At 37.1% G+C, this 16,906-nt stretch overlaps 1 protein-coding gene and 1 pseudogene across 2 annotated transcripts in view; one reads left to right on the forward strand and one right to left on the reverse strand.

The window, feature by feature from the left end:
- LOC131928717 (uncharacterized) overlaps positions 1-16,906 on the reverse strand; it is a 46,275-nt gene that overhangs the window by 16,486 nt on the left and 12,883 nt on the right. The window lies entirely within an intron of this gene.
- Positions 6,691-13,437, forward strand: LOC131928707 (dynactin subunit 5-like; annotated as a pseudogene).

The raw sequence follows: 16,906 nt of genomic DNA on the forward strand, positions 1-16,906 counted from the left end.
CCAATTGCGTATGAAACAATGACTGGAATGCTAGAAGCGAAAAGACGTCAGTTTTGGGATTTTATGCGTTTTTTTTAAAACCATTTTAGGACTAAATTGTGTTGTTTTCTTTCTGTTTATATCGCAAGCTTTATCTGAGCGACGACGCTAACAGTAACTTAATCCTAACCGAGGTCGTCTAATGACGCTTTTTCTCACCGTGACCCTATTCCTACCCCAGGCACTACCGGCCCTACAAAACTTCGATACTATCTTTTGTTTTCTATTTCGGTATCGTCTATTTCTGGATTGTCTATTTCTGGATTGTCTATTCCTGTGTCTATGTCTATCTTTCCACTCCAGTCCAGACACAGATTGTCCATCACGTGGTCACCACACATACGTCACACCCCGACCTGCTCCCCCCCCCCCCCCCGCGAGGTGTTCAGTGTTTAACCCCATCCGGTCACGTGCCCTACACAAGCCGTCAGGTCATTACCGCCTGGGTGTGGACTCTGGGCAGGGGCGGCGGTGTCGTGGGTCCTATCATTAGCGCCTGCTGGACAGACTTGCCCACTCAGCAACCCTTGGGTTGAGCAATGTCCATCTTAATTACTCTAGCCTACAGCGACCTGGGTTGGCCAATGTGCGACCCAGTGGCGTAGTTAGAAAGATTGGGTCATGGGGTGCTTTCAAAAACTGAAGGCCCATATATATATATATATATATTTATTTATTTATTTATTTATTTATTTATTTATTTATTTATTTATTTATTTATTTATTTATTTATTTATTTATTTATTTATTTATTTATTTATTTATTTATTTATTTATTTATTTATTTATTTATTTATTTATTTATTTATTTATTTATATATATATACGTACTACAACTTTCATTTTGGAAATCCCTAACACCCCTTTCTCATGCCACTGATACAACCAAATTTAGCTTATTTTTAGAACTGGGAAATAAAAAGTTAGCGCATAGATGTTGGTTTTGTTAAAGATCTTGGTAACGAACTTACGGCTAACTAGGAAATGTATCATAACGAGTGATTCGGACTACGAACGTTTTCGTCATTACTAACAGAAACTGGGTTTTAGAAAATAAAAACGAGAATTGTGCAATAGAAGCATATATTTTAGAAGTGTGACAGGTTATAAAACTAATTACGTTTTTTTTTTAACCCTGCATCCACGGTTATTTTTAACTGCTGAGAAAAATATTCCGCCACATCAATTCGTATTGCCCTTGTAAAAAAAACCATTTGTCCTACCTATTGTTAATTTTCTAAAAGAAATTTAAAACCTTTTTTTTAAATTACTCGAGTCATACGAATTAACATTAAATTCGCTAAAATAATCGTTTAATTAATCTAGCAGACGTCTTAATTAAATCAACACCACATACGGGTATTTCCTCACCTATTTCACCGACTCTCTCCGCAGCTGCGTACAACAATCATCTTGCAATCGGCACCGACATTCAATGTCTAAATTAAGTCTAAAAATTCACCGTTTACATAGCACGATTTAAAATAATAAACCTTTTCAACCTAAAGCTATCGGTACATTTCAATTAACATTTATTGTAAACTTAGACCCCTTGTGGCCATCGCCCAATTCAACTTAAAAGTTAACAAAACAAAACGATACAAAAATGTAACGCCTATGTCATTAAAAGTTAAGTATTTGTTGTATCGTTTCAGACATTTATACTCACAAAGCAACACGTTTTCTATTCTTGGAATCAACTACTCAACAACTAAAATAAAACTAACAAATCGTTAAGTGTTGAAAGGTCATTAGCTTATATTCTATTTATTTCAGATCTTCGAAAATAAACCTGTGAGTTAATCAAATCCCTGGATAGAAAAAATAGTTATACTGGATACAACAAAACTGAAACTTTCATTAAAAACGAAACAATCAAAATTTGATCGTGGTTTCAAATAAAACACTACTAATTAAAATGCGTTTTAGTAATTGGGAGTGAAAGCTGATGTTATCGTCTAATTTCAACTAATTAATTATTCAGCCATTTAGGTATTTAGAGTCAAGAACCGGGGACGATGTCATGCCTTCAATCAGCTGACACGAGTTAATTGTTTCACAAGCCAATTAGCTTTCATCGCATTAGCTTGTTGTACCCTTGTAATTATATCCGAAAAGTTTGATTGCACCCGGTACGTAAAATAATGACTAATACGTTTGATTTATATTTAACAAATATGTATGAGAAAGATTTTATTTTGGGGTCCATGTTTCTATATTTACATACACCATGTGTAAATTTCCTTTTTCGAACCTGATGGTCCATGGGGAAAGTGAAGTAGAGTTCACCTGTTTCTGTGACCTCGGCATATGAAGAGATAATGTGGTCAGCACTATGCCCATCCGCTTTTAATTTCCTTAACGTGAGTTAGGTACCCATCAGAGCTGGGTAACGTGAGTTAGGTACCCATAAGAGGTGGGTGGACTCAGGGACGTTCTACTGACTTGACGCTGGATTCGAACTCGAGACTTTAGGATTAGTATTCTAACGCTCCACCACTAGGCAACGCCGTCCCGCACATAATGTGCTTGTTGTTACAACATTTCGTGAATACATATGGAAATTTAAATCATGGTTTTAAAACAATATCATAAAGATTTTGTTGTTGTTGTTGTTAATTCAGTATACATTTAAAGATTCGAAAGAATTGTATCAAAATGGTAGGAAAAGGGGGCGTGCTAAGGAGAAGAGACACAAATAAATCAAACAATTATCCCGGCTAATCCCCAGTGGGTTGAGTAAGACCTCAACGCTTCGCCGACCCAGATGTAGAGGAATCTTCTGGATCAAGGGATTGACTCCTTGATGGGGCGAGGGTCGGGAGAAATAAAATGGTAACAATTTATTTTATCGGTATTTATTGAACTGCGTTTTCTTGAAAATTCTGCTGTTAGGTTTGGGTTAGATTTAGGTTAAAGCATAAATTGTAGTGAAGAGTATAAGTTAAGATTAAGAATTAGCGTTAGTGGTACAGTTTTGATTTGAATTAGAGTTAGCATCAGGGTTAGGTTAAGCGTTTAGTTATTAATTTGGTTTATGGTTAAGCACGGGGTTACAATCATTGTTTGGACTTAGGATTACGTTTTGGATTGTGCTTATGGTGAGAGAAATATTTTAGAGAACTACCTGTATGCCTATTAAAGACAGTGCTCACTTTTAAGCAAAGTCTTGCCTTATCCAGCGTGCTTCAACTGTTGTTATCCCCTACCCCACTTAATATGACATAACCAAGTTTTATACCCACTAAACTAAATGTAAAAAATAGCGATCGGTTTATCGAAATTCAACTTTTTCTCCCCTTTTTACACCCTAAAAGGACACTTCCATAACTTATTTCCTCCTTTATCCCCCCCACCCCCACTACAAATTAAAGTTAACTCACACCCCTGGATAGCCCTCGATATGTGACGTCAATTGTGGACAATCTCATTTTTCGTTCAATTATTTATTCCGCTTTTGAGGAGTCAAAAAAAAAACTAGAAAATTATAACACCATCGGCTGTGATAGTGTGATGTTCCTACTATATGGACACTGTGATCCTACTTCTAGACTTGTTTACTTATCTGCGTTGATATTGTTATGTTACTGTAATATCGACATTATGACACGCGATTTACTGTGGTGATATTGTAATGTTACTGTAATATATACACTATGATCCTTCTTCTATACACCCACCAGACTTACCTGCTGTAATATTGTAATGTTAGTTATATTGACTTACTGTGGTGATGTGGTGTTACTGCTATATCGACACTATGATCCTGCTACTAGACAGCCAATTGACGTATCTACTTATCTGCAGTGATATTGAAATGTTACTGCTGTATCGACATTATGACACACGACTTACTGTGGTGATGTTGTGATGTTACTGTAATATATACACTATGATCCTTCTTCTATACACCCACCAGACTTACCTGCTGTGTTATTGTAATTTTACAGTTATATTGACTTACTTTGGTGATATTGTGATGTTACTGCTATATCGACACTATGATCCTGCTACTCGACACCCACACGACTTAGTGATCTGTTTATATGTAGTTATACCTTAAAGTTCCCGTTTTTTCCCGTCAACTCTCCGCCCTGAATAAATTCACACTGACTTTTTAACCCTCCGTATTATTTCTCAAAACACTAAAAACAACAACTTATACAAAAACATCGTCTTCTCAAATATCCAATCATTTTTTTAAACGAAAATACGAACGTTGACAATAATTTTAATTAAATTTTTCCCTACATCATATTTCTCTTTTTATAAAATTAATTAATAAAAAAATTAATTATAAACTAGATCAAATACTACTTGTAGGATAAGTACTGTTGTCAGATTAAAAATAAGAGTGGGGTGTATTGGGGTGGGGGGGGGGAGATATTGAAGAAGTTGGAATCCGTCGATTAGACATATAAAGTAATCTATATATATAATTCTCTTCTGGGAGCCGTTAGAAAACAAGCTGCAAGCACCTCCTTGCATTCCCCTCTCTTTCTCTCTATCACTATCACTACCACCCCCACCCCACCCCCATATTGTCTGGTGAGCTGTGGTCACGCTGTTTACATTTTACAATCATAGAGACGGGTTTGGTGACGGCTATTAGGGGCAGATAATTTAGTTTGAAACGATTTTAAACTTAGAGGAGGTAACTAAGAGGAGGCTGCTTTCACGTGGGGGGGGGGGGGGAGGGGGGTTTAGTGTTTTTAAGCAAATATTTTCAGTGGCAGCATTGGTACTGTCGAATTCACAAATTATAAATTACTGAAAAGTAGAAAAAAACAACTAAATAGCGGCGTATGATACGCAGCGGGTCGGCTCGTACACTATAAATACACTATTCTTCGGTAGGCATTCGCAAACTTAAATATGCTATTAAAACGGTTTCTATAAATTTGCAGCAGGATCAAGCAAGGGAAATAACCATGTAATGGTTTTCTTGAGCAACAACAAGATACGTTTTCACACAAAGCTATCGACACATGAATCAACAGGAGGCTAGCTGGGCTATTTATCAAACAAAACCATAATCCACAAATAGCATCAATAACATTACATTTCTAAGAAAAATCGTTTAATCAGCATTAATTATTCACGGCAATGTCATAGCGAGATGCGTTGGTAGAATACTAAATGTGTTGTTTCTGTGAGGTTTTAAAGCAATATCACGAATCTGACGGATGTAACGCTTTGATGTATAAATCAATGAAGAGTTATCTATCAATTAGATTCATGAATTGTGTTTTTAACTGCGACAGCGGCGGATGAAAATCTGATGTTGTACTCGTAGGAAAAATTGACGTGTCGCATGCGGTTATTAGTTGAATTGTTTCGCTATTTGACTGTTGTTTTTATGTTTTTGTTAACATTTTTTTTGTTTTGTTGGGTAGTTTCGCCAGCTGTTATTGTTGTTTGCTAGAGATATATTTTGGTAAAAACATTTTGTGGAAATTGATTGGTAGGTAAGTCCAAGAGATGTAGGGGAGGGGGTGAATGGAATGATGGGGGTATGCTCTTGAAAATATGAAGGGAATGTTTTGATCGGGGATCAGTTATGAAGGGAATTTGCTTTATTTGTGAGATTTGAGTGAAATATTTGTGAAAAAATGAAATGTCGTGGAGTGTTATGGAGAATGTTGAAGGGAATGTTAAGGGAATGATGAGGGAGTGTTAAGGGAATTTTGAACGGGTGGGGGTTGAAAATGTGGGGGTGGAATGTTAGGTGGAGTAGAGGGGAATGTTGAGGGGACGTTGAGTGTATGATGAAGGGTGGGGGGTTCAAAATATGGGGATAAGTGTTCAGGTGGAGTAAAGGGGAATGTTCAGGGAATGTTGAAGGAATGCTGAGTGAATACTGAATGGGTTTGGTTTGAAAATGTGTGAGGTGGGGAGTGTTTGTCTGTACTAGAGAAATGATTGTTGCTGGCTGGTTAGTATTTAATGACTGATAGGGAGGTTTTGGGGAGGGGGAGATAAATAGTGGTAATAGATCAGAGAAGGACGACTGTTTGGGATTGTATTGGATAAGTTTAAGAAGTATTTTAAAATTATCAAAAATTATTTTCAATCAAATTTCTAAACTACTTGAGTAGATTTTATTCGACAACTGACAATATTTTCACCTGTTATATTCATCTTTCCGGCCGGCATAAATAAATCAAGCACCACCAGAAGGGGATTCCCCGCGCCATGAAAGTTCTGGCACCATTAATGGTCTCTGGAAATCTGGATCACGTGATCGACTGAATCATTCATGAATCACACACAGGACTAAGTGGGTCAAGTGAATTTGAATGATCACTTCCCGCGCCATGTACATAAATGTTTAAAATGTGGCGTCATTAGGGCCAGTGTCCTTTATGTGAATGTGGCTTGAATATGACAGCAGCCATTTTTTCCCACAATTCTTGGTCGTTGATTACCATGTACTACTCAATGGACTACATGCTATAGAACTTACATACAAAATAAATTTACCATTAAGTATAAGACAAAATCTATGTGATGTTCAAGAATACCACGGTACTCCTTAAAATAACTGAAATCAGAGAAAAAGGTTAACACTGCCTCATATAACATCTGGTTTAAAAGACAAGTGTCAGTAAACGACGATGAAGATGGATCAGTTGTGCGATGTTGTCCATGATGACAATAAGAAAAATAGACGGCACAGTTAAGAAGAACAGTGTTTCTTCCAGGTATTTTTCGGGGTCTGCTCCCCCCTCTCCAACCCCCCCCCCCCCCCCCCCCACCTCTAGGAGAAAAAAGTCTGCGGGTCTAGACCGTGCATATTATCTTTCGCGCAGACAACACATAAGGAATGTTTCATTACGTGTTCATCAAATTATGGCAGAATTGCCGCGATCTAAAAATGCAAACCAAACATTTGTTGTTATTGTGGGGGTATATTTTTTTCCCTTTTTCTTTTCGTTATTTCAAGTGGTAAATATTATCTGCGTTGTTTTCACGAGATATTTTGAGTTTCGATTTGTTCCAAATATAGACGGAATAAAGTATAATCGCACTTCCGCCCACCCTAAAATAAATATGACGTCAGGTTCAACGCTTGAGAGAGAAACCCAAAACACATAATATCAGTCCCTCAATCAGAACGGGCGGTGTTTAATGCTTGCAGTAGGAGGCGTATAATACTGGCTGTAGGCGGCGTTTAATGTGCTGTAATTGAGGCCCAAATAATAGACAGCCTTCCCCCCCCCCGCCCCCCACTATTGAGTCGGCTACACACGGGGAATCAATGTAACCAGTCAATACACAACCACACATTACATTCTCCAGGTTTTACAACTGCTTTATATGCGTAGAACATATTTTTTAAACTATCAAAGATTATAGGTTATATTTCTATCCTGAAAACGTCTTTAAATAATCAAAATATTTTTTTAAACTATCAAAGATTATAAGTTATATTTTTATCCTGAAAACTTATTTAAATAACCAAATTTTTTTTTTTAAAACCATCACAGAGTAAAGGTTATATTTTTATTCTGAAAAGTTCTTTAAATAACCAAACTATTTTTTTAAAACAATCCTACGTTAAAGGTTTTATTTTTATTCTGAAAACGTCTTTAAATAACCAAAATATTTTTTTAAACTATCACAGATTATGGGTTATATTTTTATTTTGAAAACTTCTAATAACCAAACTATTTTTTTTTAAACTATCACAGATTATATTTCATGTTTCTATTCTAAAAAAAATTAAAAATAAAATAAAGTTCAATAAAAAGACGAAGATGTATAATTATGGATCTCTAAGGCTTCTATGCTCAACCACACTATAGGGCGGTGTGGTCAGCACAGTGTGTGAACAGGTACTGACCACACGTGTGTTACCTGACAGTACGACCACAATTGAAACTGTGCATTGAGCAATGGTCAACCAAATAACCAGTGGCGTAGCGAGGTCGGGCGTCACCCGGTGCGGCACTTAATGGTGTCACCCCCCAGAGGCGTAGCGACTCTTACGGGGGACAAACTTTCAATTTTCGATTTGCACCCCACCCCCATCTCAAACTTTCGATTAGAACCATCCCCCCACAAAGTTTCGATTTGCACCCCTCCCCCATCTTACTTTCGATGTGCACCTCTTTAAACACTATTTAACACTCGAATTAATCACTTAATTAAGTGGAATTGTCATTTTTCTCTATATATTTTGCTATTTTTGCCTTGGTGTCACCCCCCCCCCCCTAAATGGTGTCACCCGGTGCGGTCCGCACCCCCGCCCCCCCCCCCTCGTTACGCCTCTGCAAATAAACACATGGACGACCCTCCCCCCCCCCCTCATAACTTTCCATAACGTTAGAACTAAACCTGGTGACATCCCCTCGTTTTAAATTATATGATAACGAGGATAATGAGTACAAAATTAGTCATACGAGGGTTATTTTGATTGAAAATAAATTGCACACTAGAAATCAGAATTTTCAAAGGGCAATAAATTACCATGTAATTAATAAATGGCCATGTAACTTAGTTCTCTATAATTTCTGGTGGGGGGGGGGTGGTGTCTAAAGGGATGAGCTTGTATTGTGACATCTAGAGAATGATCTTTAGAAGATGTGGCCTTTAACTAGCAGTCTGATGCAACATGAGAATACCAAACCTATATGAAATGACCACACTTATTTAAGTGACCAAATTTACATAAAGGGACAACACTTACATAAAGGGACCACACTTACATAAAGGGGCCACACTTACATAAAGGGACAACACTTACATAAAGGGACCACACTTACATAAAGGGACCACACTTACATAAAGGGGCCACACTTACATAAAGGGACCACACTTACATAAAGGGACCACACTTACATAAAGGGACCACACTTACATAAAGGGGCCACACTTACATAAAGGGACCACACTTACATAAAGGGACCACACTTACATAAAGGGACCACACTTACATAATGGGACCACACTTACATAAATGGACCACACTTACATAAATGGACCACAACTTACAAATAGTTACCACACTTACATAAAGAGACCACACTTACATGAAGTGACAACAATATTAAGTTTAGTGAATTAAAACTATTTTACTGGAGAATTTTTTAAGTTATTCGTGTAATACAAGCGTATACTGAAAGGGGCGCCTTTTTTTAAAAACCTAACCACCCCTCACTCCACACCCACGTCCCTCCATCCCTCTACGTCCTTCCAGGCCAAAATCAGTTTGAAGTATTTAAGTGTCAAGATATTCATCTTGTTAACACACAGACACACAGATAAACAGACAAAATTTCAAAACTGTGTTTATCCTTCCAATGTAGGTGAACAATGTTGAGATTTCTCAAAATCACGATCTTGATTTTTGCACCATTAAAATATTTCCTTCTAATTTTTTTTATACTAGAAAGTAAAATGGAAATAAAACCTGCTCTTTCTTCTTCCCTAGAACTCATAAAGTATTTTGCAATCCCACATAACAAGGACGTCGATGTTTTTGTGTAACTCATATGCATTTGTGAGCCTCTTAAAAGGGGCATAAATAATGCATCGTGTGTGATTAGATCTCCGTCGACCACAAAGTAAACTCCCCTTGCGAGCATTTGTATTTCAATTATTTATTTTTTTACAATCAATTTACGGATAAAAATAATTGTAAACATTAAATAGAAGGTGGGACAGCGTGGCCGAACGGTAGAGTGTTTGGCTGCTAATTTGGAGGTCTTGAGTTCGAATGTCCCTGAGTCCACCCAGCTGTGGTGGGTACCTGACTGGTTGAGGAAGGTAAAGACAACAGTGAATAGTGCTGAACACATCATCCCGTTATAATCCGAGGTCAAGAAACATGAACTCTACTTCATCTGCCCAGTGGATCGCTAGACCTAAAGAGAAATCTTTATATTACATACAATATTTTTTTTTAAAAAACAAAAATCGTACGAACAAAGCACAATATTTTATTTTGGAGACAAATGAAAAATTGTACAAGGTAACATTCGTTTACTGCTTTTGGTATCTTCAAAGATATAACGGAGTTATCGGTAAGGTCGCTACGAGCTTAATTTTTAAAACGGTCTAGCATTTCCGTGTATGTGCTCACTACTATTGTATGGATGTAGTATATGTGTCTTGATATCAACAATCTTAAAACTACCGGGTTGTTCATACGACCTTTTATCTACAGCGCGTTATTTAATGTTGACAAGACTCACCTTAATTTTGGTTTTTCCTACTTTATACAGTTATACTTTCTATTTTCATGCAACTGTATTGTCTACGTGCGATTTTATGTTTGTGTTTTTGTGCATAGCAATTTCTAAAACATGCGACGAACTGTAAGAAATGTTGAAATGGCGATCGTTTACTTGAAAACAGAAAGCCATTAGTTAAACCGTTGCTCAAAGTTTTAGTGTTCAAGTGTTTACATTAAAACAAAACCCGAGCTATTACCTACAAAAATAACTTCAATATAATGTTTAACTTGCTTCATATTAGCGGCACTAAAATCGGGGTATTACATACAGAATTGATGTTAAGAAAATGTTTAACTTTCGTTTTTTAAGCGCATCAAAACCGGACTATTACCTACAGGATAATAAGAGAATGTTAGACTTGCTTCATTAAAGTCGCACCCAATCGAGCTATTACCTACAGAAATGGCGTTACTTAAATGTTTAACTTTCGTTATTCAAGTGGTACCAAAACCGGACTATTACCTACAGAAATGGTGTTAAGAGAATGTTAGACTTGCTTCATTAAAGCGGTACCAAAACCGAGTTATTACCTACAGAAGTGATGCTTAAGAGAACAGAAGTATCGTGTTTATTATTAACGAAACCTACAACACTGAACACAAAACCTGTACGTTGTTCATCGAGTTCTCTGCCGCCAAACCACGCAATAACATTATACAATTAAGTGTAGGGAATAAATCTTCACCCCCCCACAATTCCTTTCACGCACCCCCCTCTCACACACACACCAACCCCATACCCACCAGGACACCTAACTCTCTAAACGTGGAGTCGGCTTTACTGCCATCTTCACACGTCGTAAATTGTCCTCCACTTTCGTTTTCTCTGTACGGCCCTGTCCACTAATGGTCATCTGGGTGGTCAGCACAAGTGCCGGGGCTAATGCAACATTGAACCCCATCAACCACTTAGGTCGGATGGTGCAGGTTTTTTTTTTACACAGCACATCCAAGTTTTCGGGATAAAAGCCCGTACCCCAGTCTAACCACAGAAGACCATCTCGGTCGTTCTATCAACTTATGATTCATTTATTTAAAGGTCGAAGGTCGTGCTTACCCAAGTGTCTCACCACAGTAAAATATATACGTTAATAATCAGCTGGATAAAGTATCATCAATTGAAATGTTATTTAAAGAGGTTTTTTGTAAAGCTGTTTAAAGTCTAAGCCCAAGGGTAGACGGCCTTTTAAAGCAAAGTGCCATTGTATCAGATGATTGCCATGAAAGCTGCATTTTGTTCACGAAACTTTAACACTTTAGATACTAAATAAATTTCCCGGCAAGTGTTCAAGTATTATTAAATAGAGCAGAGGTGATGTTTGTATAGAGATAGGTGAAGCAGCTTCATTTCGTTCTTTTACTCGTTACAGTATTAATGTTAAACTTTATCACTAAACTTAAAGGACACTTGGCTAAATTTCACTGAACACAACTGAAACAAAATGCTGCTGTAGAATTATTTTATTATTTGAGCCACGCTTTCCTCAATGCCCTTGCTTTTACCTGCAAGCCGTTTAAAAAGAACCTGCCCCGGGAGATTTGTTTCTTCCTAACTATCCAGAACTGAGATCAGCTTAGTAAATAGTTCTGATGAGCGACTAGATGCTACTTCTTTTGTTGTTGTTTTTTTTTCGGCATATATATATATATATATATATATATATATATATATATATATATATATATATATATATATATATATATATATACGATTATATGATTAAAAAATTTAATAAAACCGTTTTAATTATTCTAAACTAGGTAAACTAGAAAAATATCTATATATATAATTCTCTTCTGTGAGACGCTAGAAAACAAGCTGTAAGCGCGCCTTGCAGTCCCCTCGCTTCTTCACTAGGTATAAATCAACCTCCCCCACCCCCACATGGTCTGGTGAGCTGTGGTTCACGCTAAATGTTTAGAGCCGGGTTAAGTGACTCCTATTAGGGGCAGATCATTTAGTTTGAAACTATTTTAAACTTAGGGGAGGTAATTAAGAGAAGGCTGCTTTCACGTGGGGGGGGGGGGGGTAGGGTAGGGGTTTAGGGAAATTAGGGTGGGGTGGGAGGGTATCGTCCTTAACGACCAACTGATAGTATTTTAAAGCAAATATTTTCAGTGGCAGCATTGGTACTGTCGAATTCACAAATTATGAATTACTGAAAAGTAGAAAATAAAACAACTAAATAGCGGCGTTAGCGGCGTATGATACACCGCGGGTCGGCTCGTTCCATATATTTCCTTCAGACAGTTGGTTTTGTGTTGGAGCCAGAACATTGTCATAAATGGAAAGACTATTGTAATGACTGGATGTGTCATTAGAGGAGACTTGGCTAATGTGAGAATAGGGAGACATTGTATTATCATTAAAAATGCTGTAATACGACCAGCTTTTAAAAAATGTTCAAAAGGTGTGGCATTTTTTCCTCTTCATATTGGTGACCATGTATTAATTGAAGAGGATTCTATAGTCAATGCTGCTCAAGTAGGATCATTTGTACACATAGGAAAAAACTGTGTCATTGGTCGAAGATCACTACTCAAAGATTGCTGTGCAGTAGCAGATAACACAGTTGTAGCTCCTGGAACCGTTGTTCCACCTTTCACACTCCGGATCACCAGGGAAAATGACAGTTGATCTACCTGACTGTACACAGGATTTAATGATAGACATTACAGTCAATTACTACCAACACTTCAAGCCCCATGGGAAAGCAAAATGAAAACATTAATTTATTAACATCTATCAATTTCTCCTATTTATGTATTTTATGTTTAATGCTGACCTAGATCATTATTTATCCTGGTTTAAACTATGCTAGGTTGCTTTACAATTTATTATTTCTTCCAAAATAAAATGTAAATATTCAGCTAAGATATTGTTCTTATAGCTTTTTAGCCCATATAATTTACGAGGTTTCATTTATTTGTATGGTAACTGAATTTTTGCTCAGTTCATCTCTAGCGTGTCCTTTTATAAACCAGATTCATCAGAAGTAGGTTTGTCACATTGTGTACAGAGACACTCAGTGGTAGATACTGAGAGGTTGTGGTTACAAGGTTTTTACAAGGCTTAGTTTTGTTCCTATCCTCTTCTGGTTAATGCTATTGTGCTGTGAAAATAAATTGTCTGAAATAAAAATTAGTGACATAGCCACACAAAAAAAAAAAATGTGTGCTTCCGTTCAACTGCTGAAGCACTGAACACAAACGTTTGGAGCACAAACATTATCATTAAACCAAATGAAACAAAGCGCTATTGTGGCTTCGACAGGAGTTTATAGTATTGAATTTGTCTTCGTTTGTTTGGAGTTCTCGCGCGTTCATTGTATTAGGGTGTCGGATTTTACGGTCCAAAAATTAACGGTGTGCATGTGAATGGCGTGAGTTAAACGTCGCCAGCCAACCGGAACATTGACCATAAATTCTGGTCGACCCATAAATGTCAAGTCTAATTTCCGACAATGAGGTTTCCAGATTTTTTGTTAGTGTATCCAGATTAGATGACTCTGCAAATTCGGCTCTTGGGAATACGGCATTATTATCTGTGGATCAGCATTGGGCAGGGTGGGGGTGGGGGGAATACTCAGGTGTATACTAAAAGTTCCAGAGCCGTGCAGTGGAGGCGGGGTCGGACAGAATCAGGTTACGGGTTATACCCAGAGTGTGGTCACGTTACAAATTTCATTTGGTTGTAACTTATGTTAGGTCATGTTACACAAGCGCCATTGGTTGCAGTAGATTGATACTCATGTTACTAAATGCATTTGCTTAAATACTGCTCGAGGGTTGTATTACATAATGTACCAGATCTAAACCAAGAAAAGTTGTTTTGAAAAATAGATGTGGCTTTAACTTCTCCTTTTGCGTTCTTAAATGAGCTTATGTTCCAGGATTTAAACAAGTAGAGGGGGTGGAAGCAGGCGTTATAGTTGAAATAGCAATATTAACACCTTTGTTTACCCTTGGCGTTAAAATATCACTTTCTGTTAACATTGCTATTTCGGGATTTAAACAACAAGTCCAACTTCGTGGATGAACTGGACTGTGATCTCCAGATATGCGGGTGCCATATACAGTTTTTGCTTGAGTGGGGTTTATGGGGGCCAGTGTTTGGATTGCGCCTGGGTGTACAAGGAACTGTCATGAAGGACGTGATCTGTATTCTCCGGGGCCATGCCACAAGGGCAAGTTTCGCCAGACTCAACTTATAGTTTTGTATACATGTGTTGTTTCAGTCTGTTGTGGTCTGTTCTAGGTGGTTGTAACTGAAATTCGAGATTTTGACGATCAGGGTAGACGAGTCAACATATTCACACAATGTCACTAAGGTGTAATTCTTACCGCAGTATGCCCACACCATTTAAAATATTCATTTAGCTAACAATATAGACATGAACTGTTAAGTCGACAATTTCAAGTCGAAGACCTGAGTTTAAAAGCAATTTTTAAGCGTTTAAGTACAGAATTACAAAACACTTTAAAGGTACAAAATCTAATCCAAGATTGGTTGGTGAAAATAAAAATACATTGCCGCCCCCGCAATGGATTCCAAGGCTATGTTGATTAAGTCAATATGATATTTCCCATCTGTCGACACCTGATCATAGACAACACACCCCGGCCCCTGCACATATTAACCCCTCGATTGCCACTCCTCATCAACTCAAACACTCCTTTAAAAACCTGCGAGATTGCTACTTCTCAGGGTAAGAATTTTCTACCCTCATTCTTGCAAGCTGCATGTGAGTATACAGATATACCATGTTTCTCATTCACCCACCTACATCTTTGAACTCCTACGTCACGACTGGGGCATATTTCATGTTTAATGCCAGACCCAAATCTCACCCTTATTCCGTATTACATACACAATTGTGTGTGCTGTTAATATCGAGCCGCCATCTCCTCCCCCTCCCCCTCGCTTCTATAATCTATTACATATTTATTTTTCTGTGGCTGATACGCGATGCCAATATTGGATACCCCCCCCCCATATTTCCCCATTCCCTACATACTCATACAAACCCGCATTTACGTATGGTTATGTTTATGTTTATCTACAGATTCCCTTCTAGAATCGCACTTCACACCCCACCAACCCACCACCCCACCAACCCACCAACCCACCAACCCATCAACCCTATAAATTTGTTTACAAAAACAAATCTCCTATTAGAGTACCCACGTCCATGCATATCCCCAAATAGCACGCGAATTTTGTTTTTATCTAGATTACAAAACATAACACGTAGGCGTCGAAACTTAACGTCTCATAATATAACTCAAGGTTCGGCTTTAAAATCTTTTGAAGTAACTCACGGTCGATGTATAATTAACTAATCAACCTAATGAACCGTAATGCCAGGGCCATTCGATCAGGCTACCAATCAAACATTTGACGGTGTTGTTTTTTTATCAGGGTTTACTAAAATCTGAAGAGGACGTCATTAATGTGAAACTTTAATTACTTGTTTGTCTTCAGTACGGTAGACTAGGTTAAAACAATGTAAAAACATTTGGTTATGTCTTGTTTGTGTATTTTTTTAGAACTTCCGAACTCATTTGATAGTTATAAAAATAACGATAAAATACGGTTAAATTTTGTCCAATTTGTGTGGTGAAAAAAATTGAACAAAGAAAATATTATGGAATTACTAGTGTATACAAGCAGTAATATAAAATCCTTTCTAATTACAAGTTATTTATATTCGCGGTTGAAAATATCTAATAAATAAATTCAGTTTTCAAAATAAATTGTTTGTTTTTTTTCATTTGTGATTCAATTTAATACTGAAAACAAAGATGCTTTGTTTTGATTGAAGTGAGATAAGCTTTGATCTAGTTTTACCATTTCAGTGGTAAAGATGTATTCCAAGAACGATCATTCCTGTTTTCCTTTATTTACTCAGCTCTTTCACCAATGCATTCAGGTATTGTTTTTTTTTCTTGTTTTATTTGCTGTGTTGGAACGCTGCTAACACTGAACCAAAAAAAAGCCTACACTCTATTGTGATTTACTACATACACTAAACACTACATACACTACATACATTACATACAGCCGTTGTTGTGTACCATCAGAACGGTGGTGATGATGTAGGCGGATACAGACTTAGGTAGGTAATTTTTTTTTTTTTTGTGAAGTCGGAGGCAATATGTTTGTTTAACAATATACTTACAAAAATAATATGAACATAACAAACAACTTATAAAAAAAATCATGTTACAAACAGGCAACGGATTTGTTAAAATTTGATGTGATAATATTTTCCCAAGTTTTCTCCAAAAGTACAAAACCTACAAAAGTCACAACCCCCCCCCCCCCCTCCCTCTCTTTACCCGCTAACACTTGTCGCAGTAAAAAAATTAAAAAGTTTCTGTTCTTCCATTGTTTCTTGAAATCTAATCCTAAGGGTCTAATGTCATGTAAAATTGGAATAGACATCAAGTGGTCAACACATGAAGTGATCACTACTTTTAAATCTTGTCAGTAAAGAGGTAGAAGGCGTACACTGCCGAAATAAGAACCAGGGTTTTTTTTTAATGGCAGACATTTTTTTAAATAGCAGAATGTATTAAAAGTTTTAAATATCTAAGCTCTTGATTCGCGTTTCTAATTGAACT

Source organism: Physella acuta, unplaced genomic scaffold, assembly GCF_028476545.2.
Source record: "Physella acuta isolate Inbredline_101_S28 unplaced genomic scaffold, ASM2847654v3 ptg001534l, whole genome shotgun sequence".
Taxonomy (NCBI): Eukaryota; Metazoa; Mollusca; class Gastropoda; family Physidae; genus Physella; species Physella acuta.